This window comes from Stenella coeruleoalba (genome assembly GCF_951394435.1).
Source record: "Stenella coeruleoalba genome assembly, chromosome: 7".
Classification (NCBI taxonomy): Eukaryota; Metazoa; Chordata; class Mammalia; order Artiodactyla; family Delphinidae; genus Stenella; species Stenella coeruleoalba.
Genome location: NC_137153.1, coordinates 14,434,579 through 14,444,648, shown reverse-complemented (window position 1 = coordinate 14,444,648; position 10,070 = coordinate 14,434,579). Strand labels below are relative to the sequence as shown.

The 10,070-nt window shown below is 35.2% G+C and overlaps 1 long non-coding RNA gene across 1 annotated transcript; it reads right to left on the bottom strand.

Annotated features, from left to right (window-relative positions):
* Positions 1-699: 699 nt before the first annotated feature.
* On the bottom strand, positions 700-9,846 carry LOC307189691. The gene is made up of 4 exons (XR_013829297.1): positions 9,515-9,846; positions 2,511-2,578; positions 2,095-2,164; positions 700-1,999 (listed from the first exon to the last, which is right to left on the bottom strand). It is a non-coding gene; the product is annotated as an uncharacterized lncRNA (long non-coding RNA).
* Positions 9,847-10,070: the final 224 nt, after the last annotated feature.

Below are 10,070 nucleotides of genomic sequence, written 5' to 3'. Positions count from 1 at the left end.
CTCTCTGGAGTTCTAATCCATTGCACCAGCCCACAAGCGGCTATTAAAAGTCCATTCAACGTTGGACTCATTTCTACTTACCCCAGTCAATGGTGTATTTGCTTCTGAAAATAACCACGGGTCTCTTCTCTCTTAGGAAGGGCTTGTGACTCTCTAGAATTTACTTTACTTCAGCTTCACTGCATCCTCAGCTCTCTGGTGAGTTTTGGAAAATAGATAAACAAGGGTTTTATAGCTTATCTGGATTGTTCTTATTGTTGGTCAATGAATATTTATTAAGAGACTAGAGTATGACTTCTACTGACTTCTCCAAACTTCCCTTTCACTATTCTAGTGCACTAGAATGCATTTGTTTTTGTTACTCTGGTTGACTCTTCTGTCTTGAAATATGCCACATCCACGCCATGGAGATGGTGCCATTCCCCCACCATTAGTCTTACTCAAATCTCACCCGCCCAGTGAGGCATTTGGAAAACCTCTGCTGCCCATGGGCACTTACCCCACTCTCAGAGCACCAGGAGCCATGCACCAGGAGAACACTGCTATGACAACACTGCCTCGCAATAAAAAAAAGTGCATACATCTCTCGTTTCCAACAAGAGGTAAGCCCTCTGAAGTCAAAGGCAATGTTATCTTCCTCACAGCACCTAGCAAAACGCCTTGAACAGAGTAGGGCTGATGGAGTCCTCAGAGAATCAAAGGCCTCCAACGTTCGCGCCAACAAACCAAACCCTAGGCTCCCAATTCTTGGGCTTGTTTATGTCTTGGAAGGTGACCAGTCGTTTTCCCTGTGAATCAGGGCTTCTACCGCGACTGGTCTTAGGGGAACATAGCAGAGCGATGGTGTTCAGCAGGTCGGAACTGCCCTGTCGCTGGTGTATGGCCTCAGCGCTCACAGAGCTTCTCTGGGCTTGGTGACTGCAGTCCAGCTGAATGCATCTTCATAGCGTGCATATCAGTGTGTACAGCAGAATAACCCAGGAAAATTCCCAGTGGGTTTCTAAGGAACACATTTGCAGCTCTTGTAGCTGTACAGTTATAATGTACTGAAAACATTGACCTCGTATCAGGTAGAATACTGACTACAGGAATAAACTAATGCCTCATTTCTCTTAGAAATAATTTTTTATTGAAGTATAGTTGATTTACAACGTTGTGTTAGTTTCAGGTAAAACTTGAAGGGCACAGAGATAGACCTCCTAAAAATCAAGATAAATAAAGCAGATGAATGCATAAAAAACATCATATAGCTATCACCTTCAGAGGAAAAACGGGAGGAGAAACAGAAGGTATAATCTTTCATACATCCTTAGGAAAAGGTTCAAAACGTGTGTCACAAAATCATACAATCTATTAAAAATCAATTTTAAAATGTACAGTTAATACTTGAGGCTCAGACTTATGAAAGGGCTGGGAAAGCAAGCGGCTTTCATTATTTCCAAAAGCCTCTCTATGCCTTAGGATTAAAGAAATTAACTCTAATTTATTTAGGTTCCCCTACAGACAAATGGAAAATCATCCTCTATGTGATACTCAATTTTCTAAACATACACTTCATAGTGGGAACTTGTACAGTGTCCCTAATAGATTTGTACCATTTTTCTCCTAAAAGAATTTTAGGTATGTTAAAGAATTCTTGCTATTTCACCAAAAAAGCCAGCCACATGGTCGTTAAAATTTTCTGTGGCATTTAAACTTAATATGACTAAGACGTGGTTATAAAATAAAATAACACTCCATATTGGGAAACCTTTTAAAAAGCTGAATGAACCTTTTTATTCTACATACATCAGACTCTTAATGGCTTTTCAACAGTTTGGACCATTTTGTGCAATTGCCACAGCTGCTTCACATTAGCGGAGAGGTTTTGTTATAGAGGCTTCGAGTACAAGCTGCGAAGTCAAACTCCATAGCCCCAAAGTCAATTTTGTTATTTATTCCTTCTGGGTCTCATGGTTTGTTTTGTTTTCTACTTAATGAAGACTTTCCAGGAATTTTCCTAAAGTAAAAACAAAAAGAAATCAATATTATGTGCTCCCCGATGAAAACACCCAAACAATTCAAGTCAATTATTTATTGAGTGTCTAATCATACCTGGCAAGAGGCCTATTAAAATATCAAAATATATCCTCAGAACTTCTGAAATCCCTGCTTTGTCATTTCCCTGAAATTGTAGAAACAAGAAAAATATCCCAGCTTCATTACGTTGTTTTGTAAAAGGGAACAATTCATATTGAATATAGCCTTTCTTTTCGATTTTAACCTCAGAATTAAAAAAAAAATACTTTAACAAAACTAGTTTTATTACTTGGTACTCAGAATATGGCTTTGAAGTGGGTACATCATAACTGTGAGTCTGATCACTTAACAAGTAGGAAACACGAGGAAGCCATTGCTGCATTTCTCTGTAGACCACATAGCATTTACGTTTGAAGCCAAGGAAAAAACCTTTACGGTGGCTTAATGCAGGCTTAATAAGACCCACAAGCCTTTGTTTCCACTGACCTTACCTTATGCAGAAAAGCTCCCCGCTTTTAGCCTAGATGACTTTGATTTGAATTAAAATTATTTCATTCTTCTGAAAAAAATGATAAATATTTCTTAGTAACGTTACTAAATCCTGATGGAGATCTGTCCTTAAATAATTAAATAAAATTGTGGCTTTTAAATGTTCTTAAAATAAAAGTCTGTTAATTCCAAACTCTTAATTTATCCCTCCCCCAACACCCCAGCACCCCACTTTCCCCTTTGGTAAAGTTTGTGTTCTATGTCTGTGAGTCTATTTGTAAATAAATTCATTTGTACCATTTTTTAGATTCCACAAAGAAGTGATTAAAGGAAAAAGAAGTGAGGGCTTCCCTGGTGGCGCAGTGGTTGAGAGTCCGCCTGCCGATGCAGGGGACACGGGTTCGTGCCCCGGTCCGGGAAGATCCCACATGCCGCGGAGCGGCTGGGCCCGTGAACCATGGTCGCTGAGCCTGCGCGTCCGGAGCCTGTGCTCCACAACGGGAGAGGCCCCAACAGTGAGAGGCCCGTGTACCGCAAAAATTAATTAATTAATTAATTAAATAAATGAAAAAAAAGAAGTGATTGCATATGATATTTGTCTTTGTCTGGCCTAATTCACTTGCATGATAATTGGGATTAAGAGATACATATTACTATATATAAAATAGATAAAAAACAAGGACCTACTGTATAGCACAGGGAACTATATTCAGTATTTTGTAATAATCTATAATGGAAAAGAATATATATATATGCATAACTGAATCACTTTGCTGTACACCTGAATCTAACACAACACTGTAAATCAACTATACTTAAAAAAAAATTTTTTTAAAGCCTGAATAATTCCTGAGGAAGGTAGAAATTTGTTAAAATCCACATGCCTTCAGCTTGAGAGCAGTGTGGGAAATGGCAAACCGGCAATTGCACAGTAGCTGAAATAGACTCCTTTAGTTTTTTTCCTGAAGAATTTAGCTCCATGGCCTACATTGATAACATTACCTAAATTTAACGACCTATGTCTTTTTAACTTTGTATTTTCATCCTTAAAAAAAGACACAGGCCAGAATATTTTCATAATTGGAAAAGGGCCTACTATTTGAGATTACATATTTCACACATGGATCTCAAAGACTTTGTTTAGTGTTAAGTGATTTTTCTGATGGCCAGTGGAAAGAGAAACTATAGCTGGCAACCAAGATGTCTGTGTCAATTTGATACCTGTTTTATGCATAGCAAAATAATTATGTTCCTATCCATAAACAAAATTAAGTTAGAAAATAATGTGTGTTTGGGACAATCTAAATTTATAAATTAGATCTTGTACATGGCCAGCTATAGCAACAATTATAGAATGCAGTCATGGGGGACAGCTGGGGTGGGGAAGAAAGAGAGAAGGAAGGGAGTGAAGGAGGAAGTAAGAGAGAGAGAGAAAAGGAAATCGATTCTCAAATGCTCACTTTACAGGTTACATGTGCACATTGCCTCAAAAGGGCAAAGAAGCTTTAGTTCTCTGTATTCTTATAGGATTACTTAAAATTCCACATATTTGACTATTTTTTTATTATATATATATATTTTTAACATCTTTATTGGAGTATAATAGGCTATAATGACATCATTATATACATACACACACAAATTCAGCATCCTTTTCTCCTAAAATTTATGCTTGTGGGCAAAGAAAAGGCAACATCTATATAAAATCCAAAATTCCTCAAAGTGAAACTTGAAAAGATTTTCATTTTGGATGTCTGCTATTTTAAACCATAATACTACAATCCTATTCAGAAAGGAAGTCCAATAAGTAAATTTTAAGTTTGGTTCTTCAATGTTATAAGTTTAAGGGCTCTGAAGTCTTATCAATTAAAGGCTTGGCTGGCAAATATATTTTACTATTAGAAACTCCAAAATTTGACACATTTAAACAAAAAGTATGAATCAAATTAGCGTTCTCTGTCGGCATATGTAACATCATAGTATGCTTTCATTTTTGTAAGCAGAATAATTATGTTTGCTGTCTACTGTGAAAATAAAGGAAACCTCATTTAAAATGGAATCCCTAGAGGGGTGGGATAGGGAGGGTGGGAGGGAGGGAGACGCAAGAGGGAAGAGATATGGGAACATACGTATATGTATAACTGATTTACTTTGTTATAAAGCAGAAACTAACACACCATTGTAAAGCAATTATACTCCAATAAAGATGTTAAAATAATAAAATAAAATTATAATGATAAAAAAATAAAATAAAATGGAATCCCTGAAGGGGGCGCTCTCACGCACTTCCATTCAGGCCCCGGCAGAAGGAAGAATTTCTCCTTGCCTGGCCGCAGTCAACTCAGTGAGAAGCCATCACCACCCCGGACTTAGAACCCCCAAACTTCCACTTTTCTCTACAAGCAAGCACCTCACCTCCATTGTTCTTCGGACTTGCCTATGCGTCATCATAGTTTGTCACGAATTGTGATTCTCTGATATTCCTAATTAAGCTCATTTTGCTGGTGTAATAACGGCTCTTTTATTTTCAAGGTCAACACTACAAATACATTATCATACAATACCATTTCTAGGCTCTTATACTTTTAAAAAATTACCAATATTTAATAGAAAGCTTACAGGTTTAGGCACTAGTACTAAAATTATCCTTATACAAAACATGGGTATGTAATATTTTAAGCCAAGCCAAAAAGATTTTTAAATAGGAAAAAAAAAGAACTCTTCTCTGTAATCATGGCTATTGAGAATATGAGGTATTTTGGCATATTTAAATCAAAATAAACCAATATTAATAGTCTCTGCTGAGTCACTGAGAAACTGAAGGAAACTGTTAGTTTAAAAGAACAGTTAATGATAATTAAAATCTAATCAATCATCGAAATTTTGTCTTTATAAACAATTACGGACTGTTTTAACCTTACACAGATTACATATATTTATACTGATTGGCAAGGCTATTGCTCTTTTTATGAATGTAATATTTAATAAGTAGTTTTTGTGATAAGCAGAAACAGTTTGTACTTTCTAGATGTTCCTAAATATGCAGAGACCAACACATTTCATTATTTATGACATTATTTTTTGTACTGATATCAATACTTGTAACTTTTTTTAATATTGTTTTATCAAAGTATTGACAACCAGTATTATATTGGTTTCAGGTATACAACATAGTAATTCAACATTTATATATATTACAAATTGATCACCGTGATAAGTCTAGTAACCATCCATCACTATACAAAAATATTGCTGTATTATTGACTATATTCTCTATGCTGTACATTAGATTATTTATTTTATACCTGGAAGTTTGTATCTCTTAATCCCCTCCACCTATTTCCCCCAACCTCCCACCTCCTTACCTTCTCGCAACCTCCAGTTTGTTCTCTGTATCTATGAGTCTTTCTGTTTTCTTTTATTGGCTTATTTTGTTTTTTAGATTCCACATATAAGTGAAATCACATGGTATTTGTCTTTGTCTGAGTTGTGTCACTTAGCATGATATCTTCTAGGTCCATCCATGTTGCCATAAATAGAAAGATTTCATTCTTCTTTAGTGCTGAGTAATACTCCATCATATATATAGTATGTGGTGCATATAAATGGTATATATATTAATGGTATATATATATATATATATATATATATATATATATATCACATCTTCTTTATACGTTCATCTATTGATGGACCCAAGTTGCTTCCATATCTTGGCTATTGTAAACAATGTGTGATGAACATAGGGGTGCATATATATCTCCTTCACCATTTTATGTATTTTAGTGTTTTTGTTTTCTTTGGATAAACACCCAGAAATGTAATTGCTGGATTGTATGATAGTTCTATTTTTAATTTTTTAAGGAAAACCCATACTGTTTTCCATAGTGGCTGCACCAATTTACATTCCCAGCAACAGTGCAAGAGGGTTCCCTTTTCTCCACATCCTCACCAATACTTGTTTTTTGTTGTCTTTTTGATAATAGCCACTGACAGGTGTGAGGTGATATCTCATTGTGGTTTTAATCTACACTTCCCTGATCTTTAACCATGTTGAGATCTTTTCATGTGTTTGTTGGCCATCTGTATGTCTTCTTAGGAAAAAGTCTATTCAGGTCCTCTGATCTTTTTTTTTTTTTTTTTTTTTTTGCGGTACGCGGGCCTCTCACTGTTGTGGCCTCTCCCGTTGTGGAGCACAGGCTCCGGACGCGCAGGCTCAGCGGCCATGGCTCACGGGCCCAGCCGCTCCGCAGCATGTGGGATCTTCCCAGACCAGGGCACGAACCCGTGTCCCCTGCATCGGCAGGCACACTGTCAACCACTGTGTCACCAGGGAAGCCCTCTGTGATCATTTTTTAAATCAGATTGTTTGGTTTTTTCTTTCGTGTTGCATGAGTTCTTTATGTGTTTTGCATTAAGAACCCCTTATTGGCAATATCATTTACAAATATCTTCTACCACTCAGTAGGTTGCCTTTTTGTTTCATTGATGGTTTCCTTTGCTGTGCAAAAGCATTTTAATTTGATGTAGTCTTAATTGTCTGGTTTTGCTTTTGTTGCCCTTACCTGCAGAGACAGATCCAAAAAGATACTACTAAGACCAAGGCCAGAGAGCAAACTGCTTGTGTTTTCTTCTAGGAGTTTTATGGTTTCAGGTCTTACATTTAAGTCTTTAATCCATGTTAAGTTTATTTTTGTATATGGTGTAGGAAAGGAGTCTAGTTTCATTCTTTTGCAGGTAGCTGTCCAGTTTTCCCATCACCGATTATGTAGACTGTCTTTTCCCCACTGTGTATTCTTGGATCTATCGCAGTAAATTGAGTATGTAAGCATAGGTTTATTAATGGGCTCTCTATTATGTTATATTGATCTACGTGTCTGTTTTTGTGCCAAAACCATAAAACTTTGATTATTATAGCTTTGTAGTATAGTTTGAACACAGAGAGCATAATAACGCCAGCTTTGTTCTTCTTTAAAATTGCTTTGGCTATTGGGTGTATTTTGTGGTTCCACACAAATTTTAAAATTATTTGTCCAGTTCTGTGAAAAACACCATTGGTATTTTGATAGAGATTGCATTTAATCTGTAGATTGCTTTGAGTAGTATGGGCATTTTAATAATATTAAATCTTCCAATCCTTGAGCATGGTATATCTTTCCATTTATTTGTGTTGTCTTCAATTTTTTTATTAATGTCTTATAGTTTTCAGAGTACAGGTCTTTCATTTCATTGGTTAAATTTATTCCTAGGTATTTCATTCTTTTTGATGCAATAGTAAACAGGATTTTTTTAAAATTTCTCTTTCCAATAGTTTGTTGTTAGTGTAAAGAAACATAACAAATTTCTTTGTTTTGGTTTTGTATCCTGAAACTTTACTGAATTAATTTATTAGTTCTAATAGTTTTTTGATGGAGTATTTAGGGTTTTTAATATATAGTGTTACGTCACCTGCAAATAGTGACAGTTTTACTTTTTTATCCTATTTGTATGCCTGCTATATTTTTTCTTGTCTGACTCTGTGGCTAGAAGTTCCAATACTATGCTAAATAAAAGGGCAAGAGCGGGCACCCTTGTCTTATTCTTGATCTTAGAGGAAAAGCTTTCAGCTTTTCACCGTTGAGTATTGTGTAACCTGTGGCTATGTTTATTGTCCTAGAAGTCTATGATTCTTATTGTGTAACTCAATAACTTGAATTCTAAGCAAAATAAGAAGTCCTATGAGCTGATGTAAATAAGGTATCTGGAAGACTTTACCTGAACCCTCCTACTTTATGCACTAAATATTTTGGGGGCATGATGCAATTAAGTTTATATATATGTATATATGTGATATATATATAATTGGTCTGCTCCAGTGAGAGTGTTTGGGTTGGATGTTTTACTTTGGGGTTTTTACTTGTTCATTATGTTCAACTTTTGTGAATAACGACGTTTATTGTATAAATGTAAAATTATGCACTTTGAGCTTTTAAGTTTGATGCTAAGTGGGAAGAAAGCTGGAATTTGCGTTAGTCTATAGATGCTGGTTTTATTTTTATCATTGTCCATCTGACATAATAAAATATTAATAGACCTAGAGGATGAGCACCCTGAGTAGTTTAAAATTTTTAGAGGAAGAGTTCAAGGACAGTAAATATAACACAGTATAATATATGAGGTAACTGGATCTTATGTTTATATAAAAGTAACAGTAATATATCAAATATGTATCTTTAAACATGCTTAGAGAATGCATACATGTGAAAACACAAACTTAACACTCCCTTTGTGCTGAAGACCAAGGTGCCTTTTAAATGTAATGAGTTGGAAGCAGGAAAAGTTCTAGTTTTTTATGTTTTCTGGGTGAAAATGATAGGAGTGTGAGTGAAAGTTTCTAGTTGCAATGTATCTGCAAGTTCACTTAGGTTCCACTATAAATTAAGCAGATCTCTAGAGATAAGGGCTGATGGAAGGAAACATGTAGTTAAAGCTATCTGAAATTATCGTAATCATTACTAGTTTGGTTTTTTGTTTTTTGTTTTTGTTTTTTAAAGAAAAGCAAGCCTTCAGGAAAAGTCTCTATCTAATCGCAAAATTTAAGTGGTTTTTTTCTTTTGTGCTCTTTTGTTTGTGATCAAGGAGAGTGTGTGGGAAAATAACCAAAATGTTCCCAAGGAGCAGATCATTGACCACAGAAAAAAGTCTTCTCAACCAACCTTCAGTTGCTTATACTCTCTTGTTTCCTTTACGGTGATTTTAAAGACATGAGTCTCACATATTCATTAAGAAAAACAAGTTGAACATTTTACTTTGCACTTTGTTAATAATTTTCATGTTTCCCTATAAAAGACATTTGAAATTTGGCCTCAATTGTAGTTCATTATTTGGTCATTAAAGCAACTAAGTAAACTGTTTTCCTGTCTTTGTTCATCTTATTGAATTATCTACTATAAATGTATTTCCTGAAAAATTATAAAATAAATTTATAAAGAAATCAAACCAGGAATGGCAGAAAGTGTAAACTTACCTATGGGTACACCAGCAAGGGTAACTTTCTAAAACCATTTCTCACACCCCTGGCCCAGAGTTTCTATGATCACATGATGTGAAAAGGTGGTACACAATCAACCAGTCTTGGGAGTAGTTCTTCTGATCTCATTGTGGACAGATGCATGGACACTGAGACACACACACAAATCATTTTTTAACTAATTGCCTACTACATATAATAGATAACACATTCGATTTAAAAATTTGTTCTTAAATTCAATAATGTTTCACCTAATCAATTGTAGTATGACACACATCATTGTCGTTGCTGAGTTTTTTTTACTATACTCTTCTTTGTAATAATTGACAACTGTCTTTATCATTAGAAAATGTCTGAGAAAAGAAAAATAATGAAAATTTGCATTCACTTTCATTGCCAATGTCTATATATCTCTAGTGTGTCAATATTTATGCCATTAGAAGCCTGAAATCAACAAAGTTGACTCCAGTCTGTCCTTTCTAGAAAGCCAACAATGTGTACTTATTTTGATAGAAGATTTCTTGGTTTGAACAGTTTGTAACTTTTCCAAATT